Consider the following 21179-nt stretch of genomic DNA (forward strand, 5'->3'; position numbering starts at 1 on the left):
TTATTTCTCTACCAGAGTCTTTGTTTGTCTGGCTTTCTCTCTGCTGTAAATTAATGATGTTAATATTAAAGCAATAAATTAACTTGTGCATTGTTCAAACATTGACACTGTTATGAGCCCAGAGGACCCCAAAACCCAGCAGCAATAGAAATTCACCAAGACAAATGGTTACTTAAACAAAAGTTGCTTTTAATTTTCTTTAAACATGAAAATAGGATCAAACCTTAACTTAACTCCCTTCTAATTCTAAGTGCACATGTATGTTATGTGTATATAAGTTAAAAAAAAATTCTTTAATTCACAGTCCAATCTTTCTCACTCCTCCAAGTTCACTGGTATCAGGCAATTCTTAACTGTGCACAGAATTTAACATTTATGAATTTCACCAGGCTTTGGTGCTTGAAAGGTAAATGGTTACTGCTCAGGAAGGTTCTTGTCAGTTTTCAAAGTGAGATTTGTAGCTCATTGGACACCCACAACTGATCCCTTTTGATCAGCCACTTAAGTGTCTTGCTGAAGAAACTATCTCCATCAGGGTTTTCCAGATGATAACCTCTTTCTTTCAGTTCACCACAGAGTTCACCACAGAGTTCCATTTTGTTTCCCTTATTTCAAGTGAAATATTATACAGCCAGCCCACAAGGGCTCTGACCAGACTGAACTAAGAACTCACAACCCATCTTCAAAATGGGGTTTTTCCACAAGCTTGCCAGCTTGTCCTGTTCCAGCTGCTGCTGCTGAACTGTAGAACTGAATCTCTCTCTCACTCAGAGAAAACCACATGACCCTCTTAGAACAGCCAACTGCACTCAGATAGACTGCACCTCCGGACCTAATCCTCTGAGCCTGTTCATTCGCTGCCCTCCAAAACAACAATCCATTACTTCATTGCATGTCCAATTAACACCTACTTGTGAAGTTCCTAACGGCATCCCTTAAGGTCCTTGCAAAGGCACCCAGAGCCTTTGCTGGAGCTTGAGCAGAGCTCCGGCACCTCAAACGAGGCCTGCTCCAAAGTACCCACATGCAACCCACACATAAAAAAAAACCCCACCACAATCCATCTCCTCCAAAACACATCTATACACAACACAAAATGCAACACAATCTGTCACAATGCTCTCAAGTGCACTCCTTTTCTGAGTTTCAGGTTTTATCATCTCCCATTTTCTTTGTTTGCAGTTAGCAATTGATACACCTGAATGTCAATTTTCAAAGCATTGGATGAAAAGTTCCACATGGATCTTCCTTGCCTCATGTTCTTTCCCTTTGACAGTTGCAGGAACAAAATGCTTCAAACAGAAAGATCTGTGGTATATATCCAACTCTCAAAACTTTATTTAAAACAATGTTATCTTGCTCCATCTCTTGCCCCTGGAAAAACAGATTTTTACATCTTTAATATTAATCTGTTTTTCTCTTCTTTAAAGAGCAAGCATCAGTATATTCATATTCAGTTTCTCACTTTGGATTTCTTCATCTTTTTTTTTACAAATTCATTTTATTTTAATTAAAATGGAAATCAGATGTTTACAATACTTGAGAGTTAATATTTTGATTTTCTCTCTATTTTCTTTTTTATAACTTTGTATCCTCCTAAAAGTAGGCCACATTAATTTTGAAAAAGAGAATTTGTTTGTATTTATACATAATAAAGTAGCATTCTTTGGTTCCTACTGCCATTTCATCATATTCAAAATATACCATGCAGCAATTACGGTTCAGAGTTGTTGACTTGGAAATTTGAGACTTGATATTCTGCTGCCTGATAAGCAACCCACAGTCATTAATCAACCAACTTCAGAACCTCCCTCTGCTGTCTTCTCCTGAGTCCAATGCATCTGAGTGTAACTTGGTAGCTTTGCCTGAAGTATTGACCTAAAAGGCTAGTGAAGCTCCCCAGGTTTCCCAGATGTCAACACTGTAATTGATATTGAATGTTTTTGAAAGAATATAAATGGAAAAGTCATTTATAACAAATGCACAAAAAAATTGCCTTTGTGAAGTGGCATCTTCACCCTGAGGACACCAGACATCATGTTGTGTGACACCACAGACGTGTTAAACAGAAAAACTTTGAACAGATTTGGCAGTTCAAAACTAGCTGCCTGTGAGACACTGTGGATCATCTACAGCAGCAGAAATGTGCATCACCACATACTATAGATTGGTGTATTCTTTGTGCTACCATCGGTATCAAACCAGCACCTTAAAAATAAAGTATCAATCTCGTAAAGCTGCAATAATTCTGGACTATTTGCATGCTAAACAGCAAAAAAATTGTGCAATAGTTAAGAGTTAAATTTTTCACAACCAACACATGAGATACAAGCTCTGGAGTTCTACCAAATCAGTGATTGTCAATTAAATTGCTATCAGAACTAGCAGGCTCAAGGATCATCTGTCGGTTTACAATAGATGTCAGTAGATACTCTGCATCTCGAGATCCAGAAAGGGGAGAGATTTACCAGAGATGGACAATGTAGATTTTAAAGCAGGGCCAGAATCAGAATTTATTGTCATAACCAAGTCATGAAATTCATTGTTTCACAGCAGCATCATAGAGAAAACATTCATATGAACCACCTTAAAACAATGAATAAAAAGAATAGTGCATATATATATAGTAAGGCAATATTTTTGGTTCATTGATTATTCAGGAATCTGATGGCAATAGAGAAGAATTTGTCCTTGTGCAGCTGAGTGCTTGTCTTTAGGCTCCTGTACCTTTTTTCCCGATGGTGGCAGAGTGAAGAGGGCATGGCTGGGTGGTGGGGGTCTTTAAGGATAGAGGCTGGTTTTTTAAGACACTGTCTCTTGTAGATGTCGTCAATGGAGTTAAGTCTGGTACCTGTGATGTCGGAGGCCAAGTTAACAACTCTTCTGGAGTTGTTTCTTGTCCTGAGAGTTGATGCCTTCATACCAGTCAGTGATGCAACCAGCCAGAATACCCTCCATAGTACACCTGTAAAAGTTTTCAAGATTCTACAGTGATATACCAAATCTCCTTAAGCACCTCAGAAAATATCATCCCTAGCAAGCCTTTTTCACAATTGTATCAACGTGGAAGCTCTAAGACAGATCCCTCGGAGATGTTGACACCCTGGAATTTGAAGTTCTTGACCCTCTCTATAACTGAACCCTTGATGAGGACTGGTTTGTGTTCCCCTGACTCCCTCCTGAAGTCCACAATCATCTCCTTGGTTTTGCTGACATTGAGCGCAAGGTTGTTGTCATTACACCATTCAATGAGCTGATCATTCTCCCTCCTGAACACTTCCTCATTGCCATTTGTGATTCTGCTGACAAATGTGGTGCCATTGGCAAACTTATAGAGGGCATTGGAACTGTGCCTCAGCACACAGTCATGGGTGTATTCTTTTTCTTCTTTGGCTTGGCTTCGCGGATGAAGATTTATGGAGGGGTAAATGTATAACGAGTAGAGAAATGGGCTAAGCACGCATCCTTGGGGTGCACCTGTGTTGATAATCAGTGAGGAGGAGAGTTGTTTCCAATTTATACTGACTGTGGTCTTCCGATGAGGAAGTCAAGAATCCAGTTGCAGAGGGGGGTGCAGAGACCCAAAGTTTGTAGGTTCTTGGCCAGCACTGAGGGAATAATGGTATTGAAGGCTGAGTTGTAGTCACTGAAGAGCAGCTGAATGTACAAGTTGCTGTTTTTGAGGTGATCTAGAACTAAGTAATGATATTGTGTCTGTGATGAAGCGATTGTGACGATAGGCGAATTGCAGTGGGTCCAGTCCTTTACCTTAGGTACATGTTAATTCTGGCCATGACCAACCTCTCAAAGCATTTCATCAAAGTAGAAGTTAATGCTACTGGGTGATAGTCGTTGAGGTAGCTCACTCTGCTCTTCTTGTGTACTGGGATAACTGTTGCCCTTTAGAAGCTGGTGGGAACTTTTGATGCAGCATTGAGAGGTTGGAAATGTCAATGAACCACTCCAGCTAGTTGGTTGCTGCAAATTTTCAGTACCCTGCCTAGTATGCCATCAGGGCCTGATGCCTTGTGAGGGTTCACCCTCTTGAATGATGTTCTGACGTTGTCCTCAGAGACAGATATCACAGGGTCTTCTGCTTTTGCAGGGATTCTAGTTGACACTGTTTGGTTTGTACAGGCAGTGAATTTCATAAATATTTCATAAACTAGATGAGCTATTCAAGCATTGTCTAATATCTGACATATTTTATAAATCCTCTGACTCCCACAGTTACTAGACTTTTTTTCACCCAGTCACCTGTCAGGATGTCATTCCATTCTCTCTGTTCACCCATCTCTGCTGCATCTGCTCCCAAGATGAGGCTTTCCATTTCAGCACATCTGAGATGTCCTCCTTCTTCATTAAATATAGCTTCTCCTCTACTGCTATCAACATAGCCCTCACCTTCATCTCCTCCATTTTTCACATTTGCCCTTGGTACATTACCTCCCCTCCCCCCCCCCCGATATAACAATAGTGTTCCCTTTTTCCTCACCTACCACCCACTAGCATCTACATCCAGCATCTTATTCTTCATAATATCCATCCCCTGCATAGGAATCCCACCACCAGACACATCTTCCCCTTCCCTCCCCTTTCTGCAGGGATCACTCTCTGTGACACGCATGCCTACTTATTGGTTCAAGGTAATCTCCCTCCAGCACTTTTCCCTGTGGCCACAAGAAATGCAACATCATCACCTTACTGTCCCCCCTCACCGCCATTTGGACTCCAAATAGTCCCCCCAAGTGAAGGAACACCATTTGTGAACTGTCGGGGTCATTTTCCACAGGTTCACAGGCGTTTCACATGTTGCCTTCTCTACGTCGGGAAGAACAGACACAGATTGGGGGATCAATTCATTGAGCATCTCTACTCTGTCTGATGCAACAGCAAGAAACTCTCAATGGCCAGTCACTTCAGTTCTACATGCTATTGCCACACCTATATGTCTGTCCATGGCCCCATGTACTTCCAAATTGAGGTCACATGTAAAATGGAGGAACAACACCTTTATGTTCTGTCTTGGCAGTCTCCAATCAGATGGTATCAATATCTGTTAATATTAATTTCTGGTAACCCTCTTTCCCCTTTCTTTATTTTCTCCCCCCTTGCTTTCCCTCATTCCTTTGACTCCTTTCATTTCTTTCTCTTCTTTTGCCCATCCCTACACTTGCCTTCAGCTTCCTACCCCTTCTCCCTTCTTTCCTTCTATCTAAGAATATGTCTCAGCCCTGCCCCCTCCCCTATCACCTCCGAGCTCCTTTTTGCTTCTCCCTCCCACCACTATTCAGCTTTTGCCTGTGAGCCTTTCCCTCTCCCTCTCTTCTCTCACCACCACCCCCCCAACCTTTTTACATTATTTTCAGAACATCTGAAGAAGAGCCTTGGCCCAAAAAATTCAACAGCCTATTGCTTTCCACGGATGCTACATGACCTGCTGTATCTCCAGCACTTTTGTATATTGTGCCAGTACACCAGCTTAAGAACATCACTGTTGTCCTTTTCAACCATTTCTAAGCCCAAACAGGTGTTTCATCAATGACTTTCCTTCCATCATAAAATCCAAAGGGAGCAAATTACTGACTGTGTGTAAAAAGTAAACTTACGTTGCTGCATTTCCAGTTATGCCAACTGCAGATGTTCGTGAACCACCACTCTTTAAGATTTGTATTGTCCAGAACACATTATCACACTTTCCATTGCTCAAACAACGGTCACATGTCCATTATCTCACACATTTTTAGTTATTGAACCCTAGCAGGCACTTCAGATAATAACATGTTCACAAACATGCACCTCTCGGAGAGACAGCAGACAATTCAAACTGCAGCAGTGGATTGAGAGCTTGCAGAACACCTCTGTTTATTTTGCAATCTTCTTGTCACTTTCATGAGGAATAGAATTGTTTATTGGTTCATAAAGGATTGACAAATACCTAAAAATTAGTGTAAAAAGAGCTAAATTAGCCATCTAACCAATAACAGATGGAACTGGATGACCAGCAAGCTGTAAGGCAGTTCAGTCTAGGCAGCTTGCAGTACTGGTTTTCTTTTGCTTCATTGTCACATCAGACGTGATGCAATTTATACTATTGTTGCTGGTGTGTCTTACATACGCGCCCCATGGCAGCAAGAACTAATTTTGGAGTATCTGTGCATTGTACTTATGCATAATCACAATAAACTCTCAGAGTAAGCCTGTCATATGTTTAGCCAAGAAAAGCCAAGCTCAGAAATATCAGCTTCAAAACTCTTTCTGTCTATTCCCCTCTTCTCTCTCTCACTCTCTTCCTCCCCTCTCCTATCTCTTCTCTCTCTCTCCTCTCATTTCTATCAGATTCTGTTCTATGCTGCTTGATGTAATGGATTGATCTCAGGGCAGGAAAGACCAACAATTCAAGTGATTTCCTTTCTAATTGTAAGAAGTCAGATAAAGAGATAGACTTCTTATAGCCTGAAGCTCTGTTGCAGAATTTTCAGATTCTGAGGTTATGCTGAGAGAGTGTGAAAATGTATGAAAGAAAATCAATCTTCTCATAAAACAAGAACTCTTAACAGGATTTGAATGCCTTAGCAAGTTTCATTGATTAAAAGCCTATTGTGCTTTGTTTGATATAATGCTGGGATGGGGTGGGTGTGGTGGGAGGAGAAAGAAAGTTTCTGACATGCAGACAGACATTTCTAAATTTTTGCCATCTAATGACTAGAGGGGAGCAAATATTCAAGAGGCATAGCAGGGAAAAGTCAGTTTATTACAAACCTGTTAGTACAATGTCAATGATAGAAGAAATAATGAAAAAAAAAATTGAGGTACAAAGTTAATCTACATTCGGAAAGGCAGAGATTAATTAAAGGTAGTCATGATAATTTTAGCAGAGGTTGTGGGTCAGTAATTTAGCTGCATTCTTCAAAGGTAATTAAATCTATTGATTAGGAAAGTGCCGTCGATTTCATCTACATGGACCATAATAAGGTCTTTGATAAGATCACACACGGGAAATTGGTCCAAAATGTTGGAATCCATGCAATCCTGGGAAAATTGGAATCAAAATTGGCTTACTGAAGAGAGAGAGGTAATGATGAGGTTTGTTTTTGTGATTGTGTGCCTGTGATCAGAGGTGTGCCAAAGAGATTATTAGATACACTTGGAAATTTGTCACAATCAGTTGAGACGTCAGCCATCCCAGCTATTCTGTGATGGAAGGCATAATTGCATGAATAGAATCTCTTTCCCACAATAATTTTTTTTACATGTTACAAATCTACCTCCATCCTTCATAAATTTCAGTTAATTAAAACACTTGTACAATCATACTAACTTTATCAAATCCAATCCACAAATGCCTCTGTGCTCCCTGGGCTTCACTGGATCCTGTCTGACAATATAATTGATTTTAAATTTTCATTCTTCTGTGTCCTCACCATCTCTTTCTCTGCAACCTCCACCAAACCTCCAAGATTTCTGTGTTGTTCTAATGCACATCCTAGGTTTCATTGTTTCATCATGGGTAGAAATGCTTTAGACCTATGCTTTAAGCCTGCTTCAGACCTAACCTCTAGAATTTATTCCCTTAACATTTTATTGTGAGTCATCGTTTTAAATCACATCCCAAAACTGCAGCTTACAAAGTTTTTGGTTTTATGTTCTATGATTGAGCAACTGGAGCATGTTAAGTGCACTGTATAAATGCAAGCTGTTATTGTTTATCTTTTTGTCAATGCACAACTTAAGTCCTGATTTTTCCAATTTGGCAGCCCCAGCTCTTGATCATTTCCTGGCTTCCTTTTACTTCCTCTGTGATAGGTTTTGTCTTGAAATGACAACTGCTTTGTTCTGCTCCCTTTCCAATATTCTCAGATGAGGTGATTAGAAAAAAAAATGCCTACCAGATCATTTATTACATACTCCTGTATTCTGAGTTTTTTTTTCTCTGCAATGAAGCTCTTTTAAAACATTAAAGTATTTGCAAAACTGAGTTAGCCAATAATCTGCAGCCATATTGCTATAATTTCTCTGCGAAACGATTGACTATTTGTAATATTTGACTTCCTTCAATATAATAGTGGAGTTACTTAACGTTTTAGTTTTAATGAACTAAAATTCAAGTAGTACAAATCAAATTATTGAAAATTCCAAATCATACAGCTCTAAACTGCTGAATTTGAAAAAATTCTAATACAGGACATTTAAGGTGTCCTGATAAAGTCAATACAGGACACAGGACGTATCCTGTATATACGGGATGTCTGGCAACCCTAAATATAAGAGTATTCCATGATCGAATTTCAGTGATTTAATTTTCTTCTTTTGGTTGATCACACCCACAACCATATAGCCAACTACCATTCCAACTCCTCTTTCAAGTTTGCCCATGATGCCACAGGAGTAGGTGAGGTATCAAATAAGGACAAGATAGAATTTAGAAAAGAGAAAGTGTAGTTGAATGGTGTCAAGGTAACAAGATCTTTCTGCATGTCATTAAGATGAAGGAAGTGATCCTTAACTTCAGGAGAAGGGGCAGCATCAAACCCATCCTCATCAATAGCAATGAAGTGGAAAGAGTAAATCATTTCAAGTTTTTTGGAATAAATATTGTCAATAACCTGACCTGGAATAGGCAGGTTGATGCAATAGTTAAGAAGGTCCACAAAAGCCTAAACTTTCTCAAAAATTAAGGAAGTTTGTCATATCCCCTTATCTTTCAACATATCTACACCTCCACCTTTGAAAGCATGCTTGCGGGATCCATGACAGCTTGGTGTGGGTGCTGCTCTCCTCAAGATTGAAAGAAGCTACAGAAGGTAGTGAAAGTTGCTCAGAACATCACACAAACTTTCTTCCTCTCTATGGCCTCCACCTACATCTTCCACTGCCTAGGAAAGGCAACCAACATACCTAAGCATTCATCATACCCCAACACACTCTTCTCTCTTGGCCTTTCCAAGATAGTGGTGGACAAGGTTTCAGCACCCACTTTGGCTCCTCACAACTGTGAAATCCCCAACCCACTATGTCATATCTACGATTGGGAAACAAAATACAAAACGCGAACTGGTCTTTCAAATTAGTGGATCAGATTGGTAAGATTCTGTGCAGTTTAAACCAACTGAAGCAGAAAATACAGGCTGCTGACAACTGTGGAGAAGATCACAGGAGATGCATGGGAGGCCTTCAGAAGCACGGATGGAGAAGGCAAAAGTGTTGAAAACAGGTCGGCATCAGGGTTAGACTTCAGACCTGCACCCTCAATGATCTTACTCTCAAATGTAAGATAGCTGGAGAAGAAAGTGGATTACCTGAGGCTGCATCTGAACGAGAGGGAACTACAGGGCTACTGATTAGAGAAACATAGCTTCAGGACATAATTCCAGACTCAGCAATCCAACTGGATGTCCTTATCTCTTTCAGGGCAGACAGAGACACTGCTGCTTTTGGCAAGACTCAAGGAGGGGTCTGTGTATTTACATCAAAGAGAGATGGTGCACCAATGTCTCTGTTGTGAAGACCTTCTGCTCAGCAGAGATAGAGTACCTCTTGTTGATATGCAGTCCCTTCTCCCTTGCCAGGGAATTCACAGCCACGCTGATTGCCGCAGTCTACGTTCCACCTTCTGGCATGAGGGTGAAGCAACGAAGGAGTTTTATGGTGCCATCTGTGAAGCTCAGACTTCCCACCCTGACGGTGCCATGATTGTTGCTGGTAACTTCAATTATGCCAACCTGAAAATGCTCTTACCATGGTTTCAACAGTGAATGATCTTTGCCAACAGAGGAGAGAACACCCTGGATTGGGAGTACACCAACTTCCCTGATGCAAACAAGGCTGCACCTTGCCTCCACCTTGGTTGGTCGGATCACATATCTGTCCTGCTAACCCTGTCATACAGACCACTGGCAAATCAAACTAAGTCAGTTCTCAAGGAGATCAGGATGTGGCCAGAGGGTGATCATGGGCTCACTGCAAGACTGCTTTGAGACCATGGACAGGAGCTGTCTCAGAGAAGTGGCCACCTACACTTGTCCTGCATATGCATTATTTGTCTGTATGTGCATTATGTCTGGTTGTATGAGAACTGGAGAAGGATGTTTTGTCGGGTTGTACTTGTACAATCAGATGACAATAAACTTGAATGGATTACCTCCTCATATTGGGGAGAAGCTAAAAGAGTGCAGCAACTGACTTAAAGAAGGTTTCTTCTGTTCTTCTTCAGCTTCAGACTGATAAAAGTGTCGGGATTGTTGTGGAGAGTGGAGGAGCAAAGGATTTAGAGACCAGTGAGTGTCAGGACTAGGCTTTGCTTGAAGAATTTGAGCTCAAAATAGATGACCTGGAATCTGAGCTTCAAACACTGTGACACGTCAGGGAGGGGTAGAGGTACCTGGACACTTTGTTTCAGGAGGCAGTCACATCCATTAGAACAGCTGCCTCAAATTCAGCCTGTGGTCAGGAACAAGAGGATGTCAATTGTGAGTGAGACAGGTAGTGGGATCCAATATACAGAGCTGGAGAAGCCTCAGCTCTTGATCTTATCTCACAATTCTGTGATTCTTCCTCCTTGCATGGATAAGAGTGAGGGCTATAGGAAGGATTAGCAACCCAACTGTGGCACCATGGTTCAGAAAACTCAAGGAGGGGAGAAAAGAGAAATGTAGCGATAATAGACAATCTTATTAGTAAAAAACATTACTAAGGATTCTGTGTAGTCTGGTATGGGAGGAGATCTGTTGGGGCGGGGGGGTGGGGGGTTGTGACATGATGAGTTACCACACTGCGTGACACCAATCCTAGTGATGCCACTGTATGTGGGCTCCAAAAATGTAGGTATAATGAGGTAAGTGGTTTTGCTAAGGGAATTTAAGGAGATAAGAACCAAATTAAAAAGCAGAACTAACAAAGTTTTCATCTCTGGATTACTACCTGAGCTGTGTGCAAATTGGCACAGGATTCAGAAGATTAGAAAGTTAAATGCATGGATCAAGGATTAACATTGGAGAGGTGGGTTCCAATTCATTGGAAATTAGCACCAGTATTGGGTAAGTAAAGAACTATTCAAGGGAATGGGCTCCATATGAACCATGATGGGAGTTAGATCCTAGTGAATCACATTGGAAGGTGGGTTCAACAGATTGGAGAGGAATGGATGCAGTAACAGAGAAGTGCGGAAAAAGTAGAAGGAACAGTTAGAAAAAAATAAAATGAAGAGTAGAGAGGATAGAAGTCAAGTGATGAAGAGACAAAGTTGACCAGATTTTAATAGCACAATGGATATAAGGGCACTTTATTTGAATGCCAGTAATGTTCTAAACAAGGTCAGTGAACTTATGGCACAAATCAGTACAAAGGGATGGAGAGGATTGGGAATTAAATATCCAAGGATATAAGGTAATAAGGAAAGAAAGGAAGGTAAGGGAGGTGGGGTATCAATCTTAGTTAAGGATGAGGTCAAAGAAATAGTGAGAGATAATGTAACATCTAATGAGCAAAATGTTGAATCCATTAGGGTAGAGATTAGGAATAGTAAAGGGAAATAAAAATCACTGATGGGAGTTTTCTATAGGGCACACAATAATAACATTATAGTGGACAGGCAATAAACAAAGAAATATGGAGATAAGGAAGGACGGAACAGCAGTTATTGTGGAGGACTTTAACATCTACATAGATTGGGTGAATCAGGTTGGTCTAGGCAACCTTGAGGGGAACTTCTTAGAAGGCATATGTGATGGCTTTCTTGAATAGCAAGTTACTAAACCTACAAGGAAATGTGCTGTCTCGAATCTGGTCCTGTGCCATGAGACATGTAAAATTATTCATCTTGTAGTTAGGAATCATCTTGGAAAGAGTGATCACAATATGAGTGAGCTTATCATACAAATAGAGGGTACACGAGTTCAGTCTAAAACAAGTGTGTTATGCCTAAACAACGGAAACTACAAGGAGATGAGAAAGGTGTTGGCTAGGATAAATTGGGTATGCAGGCTATATGGAGTGACAGTCTAGTGGAGGACATTCAGAGATTTTCCATAGTGCTCAACAAAAGTATTTTTTTCTTCTTTGGCTTGGCTTCGCGGACGAAGATTTATGGAGGGGGTAAAAAGTCCACGTCAGCTGCAGGCTCGTTTGTGGCTGACAAGTCCGATGCGGGACAGGCAGACACAATTGCAGCGGTTGCAGGGGAAAATTGGTTGGTTGGGGTTGGGTGTTGGGTTTTTCCTCCTTTGCCTTTTGCCAGTGAGGTGGGCTCTGCGGTCTTCTTCAAAGGAGGTTGCTGCCCGCCAAACTGTGAGGCGCCAAGATGCACGGTTTGAGGCGTTATCAGCCCACTGGCGGTGGTCAATGTGGCAGGCACCAAGAGATTTCTTTAGGCAGTCCTTGTACCTTTTCTTTGGTGCACCTCTGTCACGGTGGCCAGTGGAGAGCTCGCCATATAACACGATCTTGGGAAGGCGATGGTCCTCCATTCTGGAGACGTGACCCATCCAGCGCAGCTGGATCTTCAGCAGCGTGGTCTCGATGCTGTCGACCTCTGCCATCTCAAGTACTTCGACGTTAGGGATGTAAGCGCTCCAATGGATGTTGAGGATGGAGCGGAGACAACGCTGGTGGAAGCGTTCTAGGTGGTGCTGGTAGAGGACCCATGATTCGGAGCCGAACAGGAGTGTGGGTATGACAACGGCTCTGTATACGCTTATCTTTGTGAGGTTTTTCAGTTGGTTGTTTTTCCAGACTCTTTTGTGTAGTCTTCCAAAGGCGCTATTTGCCTTGGCGAGTCTGTTGTCTATCTCATTGTCGATCCTTGCATCTGATGAAATGGTGCAGCTGAGATAGGTAAACTGGTTGACCGTTTTGAGTTTTGTGTGCCCGATGGAGATGTGGGGGGGCTGGTAGTCATGGTGGGGAGCTGGCTGATGGAGGACCTCAGTTTTCTTCAGGCTGACTTCCAGGCCAAACATATTCCAGTTAAAAGCAAGGACAGTAAGGGGGGTGGGGGACCAGCCTTGCATAACTAAGGAGATCAAGGAAGGCATCAATAAAAGCTTGTGTGTTCACAAGTCACTAAGAGCAGTGGGAATCTAGAAGTTTGGGAAACCTTTAAGAAGCAACAAAGATCCATGAAGTAATAAAAAAGGGAATGTAGACTATGAGAAAAGAATGCCATAAAATATAAAAAAGACCGTATTTTATTTTAGAACTTTATAAAATGCAAAAGGGTGGCTAAAGTGAAGGTTGGACCCTTGGAAGATCAGAAGGGAGAATTTATATTGGATAATGAGGAAATGGGTGAGACTTTGAATAACTGCAGTATTTTGTGTTGGTATTCACGGTGGAGGACATGTTAAACATGCCAAAGACATGGATGGGATGGAATTTTAAAACCTGGATATAATGGCTATCACTAAAGAGTTTGTACTCAGAAAACTTGAGGGTCTAAATATAGATAAATCCACTGGTTCTGATGGAATGTATCCCAGGGCACTGAATAAAATGGCAGGTTATGGTTGAGGCTTTGGTGATAATTTACCAAAATTCTTTGGACTCTGAGCAGGTCCTGGTGGATTGGAAGACAACAAATGTCACAATACTATTCAGAAAATGATGTTGGCAAAAGAAAAGGAACAAGAGGCCAGTTTAACATCTGTAGTTGGGAAAATGTTTGAAGCTATCATTAAAGAAGAAATAATGAGGTATCTGGAACAAAATGGATCTAACAGGCAAACAGAGCATGGATTCAGAAAATGCAGGTCGTGTTTGACAGGTTTACTGGAGTTCTTTGAGGATAAAAGAAGCATGATACATAGAGGGGAGCAGGTGGACATTGTTTACCTAGAGTTCCAGAAGGTGTTCAATAAGATGCCGCATAAAAAGGCTTGTTGAGAAAATAAGGATGCATGAAAATGGGGTTGATGTATTAGCATGGATAAAGGATTGGTTAACCAATTGAAAGCAGAGATTTGGGGAACAGAGCTGTTTTTGGCAATCAGTTGTGAGCAGTGATTGGTGCTGAGCTCGCAACTGTTCAACATATACGTAATTGATCTGGAAGAGGGGAAAGAGTGTATTCTATCTAAGTTTGCTGATATTAATTTGAGTGGAAAACCAAATTGTGCAGAGGAAACGGAAAGTCTGCAGAGAGATGTAAATTGGTTAAGTGAGTAGTCAAGGATCTGGCAAATGGAATATAATGTTGGCATATCTGAGGTTATCCACTTTGGAAGGAAAAATGGAAGATCAGAATATTATTTAAATGGCAAGTGATTGCTGCATGCTGCCATGCAGAAGGACTTAGGAGTGCTTATGCATGAATCACAAAAGGTTGGTTTGAAGGTGCAGGGGGCTAAGAAGAAGGCAAATGGAATGTTGACCTTTATTGCTAGAGGGATGGAATTTAAGAGCAGGGAGATTCTGCTGCAACCATTCAAGGTACTGGTGAGACCGCTTCTGGAGTTTTGCCTGCAATTCTGGTCTCCTTACTTGAGGAAGGATGTACTGGCTTTGGAGATGGTGCAGAAGAGGTTCACCAGGTTGACTCTAGGGATGAAGGGTTTGGCGTATGAGGACAGATTGAGTTATCTGGGACTGTACTCACTGGAATTGAGAAGAATGAGAGGGGATATTATTGAAACATATAAGATTATAAAAGGCATAGATAAGATTGAGTTAGGTAAACTGTTTACATTGATAGGGGAGTCCAGAACTAGGGGATTTAGCATCAAGATTCAGGGTATTAATTTGAGGACAGAGATGAGGAGGTACTGCTTTTTTCCCCAGAGGGTGTGAGTCTGTGGAATTCGCTGCCCATTGAAACAGTAGAAGTAACATCAGTAAATTTATTTAAGACAAGGTTGGATAAATTTCTGGATAGTAAGGGAATTAAAGGATATGTGGAAAATGCAGGTAGGTGGAGATGAGCCTATCATAAGATCAGCCATGATCATATTGAATGGTGGAGCAGACTCAATGACCTACTCTTGCTATTTCTTATGTTCCCTGTTGCCACCTGAATTAACCCCACCACATTGCTATTGGGCAAATCTTGCTTTGAACTAATTGATGTTTTCATTTTATCTCTATGCTCTGTAAATTAATTGTGCACTTTACATGGCTGTATGAATATTAGAGATAACCTGTTAGACTGCTTGCAGAAGAACTCTTCTCATGTTATAATGTGACAAATAAACTTAAACTTGACTTGCCCCTCCAGAACTCAGAGTAAGAGGTAACATTAGATTATAAAATGTTGATAAGTATCACACTTCAATGTATAGCTTAATTTAAAAAAAAATTCTGGCTATCTACCAACAACCCTCTACATATATCATCAGATCTGTACTGCCAACATAGCTGAAGAAATGTTATTATGGTTAAGTGCCTTTTAACATGACCACCACTATTTAGGGCTTTGTGGCCCCTGGGTCACAGGATCAAAGTCAAGATGTGGAGCACTGCTGAATAGGGGCACACAGACACCTGGAATAGTTCACAGTCATATAAGCATGATGTGTGGGATAAGGGTACAAAAGATGAGACAGCTGCATCAAGTGCAGACACAATGATTCACAGTAAATGGCAGGAATGCATCTTCTTAAATAGGCACAGGAGTGTGTCCTGAACAAATAGTGCTCAGTACTGGACTGATCACAATTATCTGGAGAATGATAATAATCGGAGACTAGATAGCCCTTCTGTAGAGTTCAAAGCTGTGGCAATTTACAAAGGTAGATGAGAAGAAAGTGTGCCCATGATAATACCTATGAAAACTATGATTGAATAGAATGAAGGATGTATTGTATGATAATGTATTGTATGATATGTATAATTTTTATGCTTTTAAAAATGCAGACTGTAGAGCTCGTTGAAAGAATCAAAGACTTGTTGATCCAAACCAAGGCTTTTATTAGCAAAAGACAGGAGCTCTTCACAGATGGCCGACCAGTCCGGAATGATCTGACCTGGCTAGGGACACAACCCTTTAAAGGCCCAGACAATAGGCATGGCTTAGCTCTCAGCCAATCACTGTAAGCACAGTCTAGATACAGTAACTATATACACCATGTACATTGGTGATAGATCTGTACTATCACATTCACCCCTTCTTGGAGAACTGACCCTGGAAAAAAAACAAAAAACAAGGGAGAGAATGAAAGGAAGGGGAAGGTCAAGGACTGTAGTGGTCAGGGGGTCTGACCATCCGGCGTGACCACCGTGGTGCTGGGATTGGGGTCACTGGGGTGGTATCGCCAACGGGCTCGTCGGGTGCGACTGCTCCGTCGCTCAATTCCCCAGTCGTGTTGTCGGCAGGGTGGCCCGGGTCGTTGGAGTGCTGTTGGTCCTTTTGTTGCGGCACGGGGCCTGGGGAATAAAGAGTTGGGGAAGGTTGGGTTGGGGGTTTTGCTGGGTCTACCGCGTCCTGAGCTAGGTCCTGCACCGAAACAGTGTCCTCCCGCCCGACTGGGAACTCAACGTAGGCGTAATGAGGGTTCGCGTGGAGTAGAGTCACTCGGTCAACCAAGGGGTCGTTCTTTCAGTGCCGGACGTGGCGTCGCAAAAGGACGGGGCCAGGGACGGTGAGCCATGCCGGTACAGTGGTTCCTGATTCGGATTTCCTCGGGAAAAGGAACATCCTTTCGTGGGGGGTGGCATTTGTTGCAGTACATAGGAGGGAGCGGATGGAGTGTAAGGCACTAGTGAGAACCTCCTGCCAGTGAGAGGTGTGGAGACCTTTAGACCGGAGAGCCAGTGTAACCGCTCTCCATATGGTGGCATTCTCCCTGTCGACCTGGCCGTTACCGTGTGGGTTATAGCTTTGTGGGATTTTATCAATACATTGGTGAAGGTCCTGTTCACTTTACCAAAGTGCATTAGTCTCTTTTACCATCCTTATTAACAGAAAAAAGTTGGAACAAATCCATAGTGACTTTCTTTGATTAACCTGTGTCTTTCTAAATGATGATCACAGTATCTTTTCCAATAATTTGCACATCACCTCTGTTGCACATACCATCTTGCTTCAGTAATGCACAACATTCTGGAGGATCTCAGCAGGTCAAGAAGCATCCACGGAAGGCAATAAACAGTCAATATTATAGGCCCAAAGCATTGACTGCCTTTCATGAATGCTGCCTGACCCATTGAGTTCCTCCACATTTTGTGCATTACTCCAGTTTTCCAGTATCTGTTGTCTTTCTTAATTGATCCATTGCTTTCTTTCTTTTTAATCAGCAGAATTGTACAAACATTTCCCCAGTCCTCCTACTGCTAATTTGCAGTACTGAGGACTGGTAAATAATGGTCAGGGCCTCTTCTCGTGCCTCCAATGCTTCAATTAACAGTTTGAGATACGATTTATCTGAGTTGAGCAATTATTAATGTACATTTGCAGTGATGGAGCCATTTATTTTTCCTTGCTTTCTATATTTATACTCTAAAATATTTCACATTATTTCTTCTTAAATTCACTGTAAAGATTGACTCACCCTATTCAGAAGATAGACACAAAGTGTTCATTTTGAACTATGCGTTCATAGCCAGGTTAACTTGTTCATCACTAATTGACTCCACTCTTTTACTGCACTATCTGCCTACCCTTTGCATACTTATGAAACGTCCAAGGGGTTCCTTCCATTTTATCTTTCAACAATTTCTCATTGTTGTCTGTTGCATCATTTCTAACTCTAGTAGTTATCATAGGTAACCTGTCAAGGAGTCCGTTATTTTGTAAAAATGGATTATGATTGATCCTTATTCAGCATACACAAGAACAATAAAACACTAATGCTCTGAGATTTAACTCAGGAAACACACCTGTCGGAAATGTTAGTTGTGCCCAAGGTCTTGGATGATATTGAAAGAGTGCTGCATGTTCTTGTGAGTGAAAATGGCAAGGAATGGGGATAACATTTGTGGCATTTGTCATTGAGTGAAATTAAGGATAGAAAATCAGAGGCCATGATAGAGGAGAGGAAGTTGAGTATGTGACAGGGAAAGAGGGATACTTGGAAATGTTAACCAGCCGTCAGGGTAATGTTATTGCAGGGAGAAGGGTGAGGAATATGGTTGCAATGGGTAGCAATTATCAGATCAGGTAAAAGGGAAATTGTAGTAGAGGACCGGACCTCCATAGTAGACCATGACTGATCTGACATTGTGTGGTTTGAGTGAATGGGAGCTAGTGGATTTCCAATCATTTATTAAAGTGTGAAGTTCTAATCATCTTGGAAATGTTAACCAGCCGTCAGGGTAATGTTATTGCAGGGAGAGGGGTGAGGAATATGGTTGCAATGGGTAGCAATGATCAGATCAGGTAAAAGGGAAATTGTAGTAGAGGACCGGACCTTCATAGTAGACCATGACTGATCTGACATTGTGTGGTTTGAGTGAATGGGAGCTAGTGGATTTCCAATCATTTATTAAAGTGTGAAGTTCTAATCATCTTGGAAATGTTAACCAGCCGTCAGGGTAATGTTATTGCAGGGAGAGGGGTGAGGAATATGGTTGCAATGGGTAGCAATTATCAGATCAGGTAAAAGGGAAATTGTAGTAGAGGACCGGACCTCCATAGTAGACCATGACTGATCTGACATTGTGTGGTTTGAGTGAATGGGAGCTAGTGGATTTCCAATCATTTATTAAAGTGTGAAGTTCTAATCATCTTGGAAATGTTAACCAGCCGTCAGGGTAATGTTATTGCAGGGAGAGGGGTGAGGAATATGGTTGCAATGGGTAGCAATGATCAGATCAGGTAAAAGGGAAATTGTAGTAGAGGACCGGACCTTCATAGTAGACCATGACTGATCTGACATTGTGTGGTTTGAGTAAATGGGAGCTAGTGGATTTCCAATCATTTATTAAAGTGTGAAGTTCTAATCATCTTGGAAATGTTAACCAGCCGTCAGGGTAATGTTATTGCAGGGAGAGGGGTGAGGAATATGGTTGCAATGGGTAGCAATGATCAGATCAGGTAAAAGGGAAATTGTAGTAGAGGACCGGACCTTCATAGTAGACCATGACTGATCTGACATTGTGTGGTTTGAGTGAATGGGAGCTAGTGGATTTCCAATCATTTATTAAAGTGTGAAGTTCTAATCATCTTGGAAATGTTAAGTAATGGTCGTTCTTGGTATAACTGAGTCTATTTTTTTTTCTACAGAAGGAACATTATGTCGGGAATGCTATCATCCAAAGTAAAACTGATATGGAAATTGGATCAAAGATGCAAAGGTTTGTCATAGCCGAAGGGTGGTAATGTGGGCGAGCTCCAAATGTTCTTCATGGTGTGTAATTCAAACAGCCTCTGAGAACCAAGTCCAATTCCTGGCCTTCACATGTGGCATAGTTCTTAAGCCCAGGGGAGCTGTTCTCATTGATAGGAAAAGGCTCATTAACCAAGGATGATAACTCATCTAGGAGAGGGAAGACTCTGATTTCAAAGCTTCGCTGCCTTGTGGCTATACTTGCTCATCGGAAAGTCTTTGGGAGTAAACCCTGAGGAAAAATCAGAGTACCGAAGGCAACTGAGAACTGTGCTCAGCAACTCCTTCTATGCTGCTGGCACCAAACTGTATCAACCTTCATTGTTCATTTTGACCTGTCATTAACATGGAGAGAAAGACCTATTGCATGGGCAAGAGACGGATCTCCATATCAACTCTGCTTTGGCTTGCGCCCTGGAGAGGTCACTCCACAGTGACTACCAGAGGCGCACTACCCATGGTCGACCACGACCGATGGAGCCAAAAAAGAAGATGCAAAGGTGTGAGCAGAAAAACCCAGGTTATGTATGTGGAGTGGTACAATGGTGTACACTCTGGGAAAAAAATAATCCCAGAAGCACAGTACTGATAAAACATCAACATTTTGGCCCTTTAAAATTCCCTAAGTGATATTGGAGATCTGCAAAACAGTTTCCATTGGCGAGAGAGTGTTGGGATGATGGGTGGAGTCAAGATCTCAGAAACAGGTGTTATCTATTAAAAACTAAGATGAGAAGATATTTCATTATTCATGAATCATTGAAAATATCTAAGACAGAGAGGTGTGAATACTCCATTCAAGACCAAGATCAATTGTATTGTGTATGTGCTAAAGAATTAAAGAGATTGTGTTCATCTGGAATTCTACTTGAGGTAGATCAATCATGATCTTACCAAAGAATGCAATAACTTTGACCATCTGTATGGTTTACTCCTGCTTCTATTTTTATGTTCTGATGGGTTTTTTTTAATTTTTGAGAACCGGGATTGCTTTACAAAATACAGTTCAAATTGTTGTAAAATGTTTGCAAAATCTTTTTAAGCGACTGGCTGAACATTTTGGAGTGTGGTGTCACAACAGGAAATACCATAACTAAATAGCAAATATTAATGTTAATAAGAAACGATGTAACTCTTTATAAGTGCCTACATCTGGTTCATATCTATAACATCTGTGTTAACAAATCACTTTTTTTTCTTTCAACAGTCTCTGTTAAGAGGTGAAAGAAGTCTATATGTAATGCTGATAAAAATGTTTTGAATGATATTAGTTAAATAAAGCTTTCTGCAAGTGCACTTAAATGACCTTTATTCTCACCATTACTGTTATCTGAAGCTTAAGTGTGCAATAATGAATCTTTGAAAGAAACAAATTATTCCTCTGATAGCAACAAGTAGCAAATGCCCCTGGGTCGGGGAAGGAAGTTGGCAAATGCAGAGGACTTAAGAATTGGTTGCAGGAAAATAATAAGATAATAAGATAATGTTATTTTGTTTTATTCCATTCATGAAAGGAGGGGGAAATGGCTGATGCAAAGTGAGTTAAGACATTTTTCCAGATGACCAGAATTGGATACACAAACTGTAAAGAGCTTGAGGATAGACATGTGATTAAATCTGTGTTTAAAGTGGAAATTCAAATGGAAAGTATGCACTGCGTTCAGTGAAAAGTTTTGCTAAAAGTTAAATAAAATCATTACAGTTCCTGTTTTCTCAATGAGTCAAAGCTCTATCAAAAAGGATTTGCATGGATTAAAAAGCATAAATACACAAGGCACAAAGCCTTTTTTAAAAACATATCTGAAAACAGATTCTGATAATAAAAGTTCAAACTTAATTTATTTTTATTGTGAAATCAAAAAATAATTAGTGATGGTAAATTTGGATTAACAAAAAAGCTTTTGGAAATAATGGAAAGCTGAGAAA

The 21179-nt window shown here is 41.0% G+C and overlaps 1 long non-coding RNA gene across 3 annotated transcripts in view; it reads left to right on the forward strand.

Annotated features, from left to right (window-relative positions):
* Nucleotides 1-20964, forward strand: part of LOC138757604 (uncharacterized) — a 97349-nt gene extending 76385 nt beyond the window's left edge. For all 3 annotated transcript variants that reach the window (XR_011353733.1, XR_011353732.1, XR_011353731.1), the window contains one exon: nt 19151-20964. This is a non-coding gene — a long non-coding RNA (uncharacterized lncRNA). The remainder of the gene's footprint in view (nt 1-19150) is intronic.
* The last annotated feature ends 215 nt before the right edge of the window (nt 20965-21179 follow it).

This window comes from Narcine bancroftii, chromosome 3, assembly GCF_036971445.1.
Source record: "Narcine bancroftii isolate sNarBan1 chromosome 3, sNarBan1.hap1, whole genome shotgun sequence".
NCBI classification, from domain to species: domain Eukaryota; kingdom Metazoa; phylum Chordata; class Chondrichthyes; order Torpediniformes; family Narcinidae; genus Narcine; species Narcine bancroftii.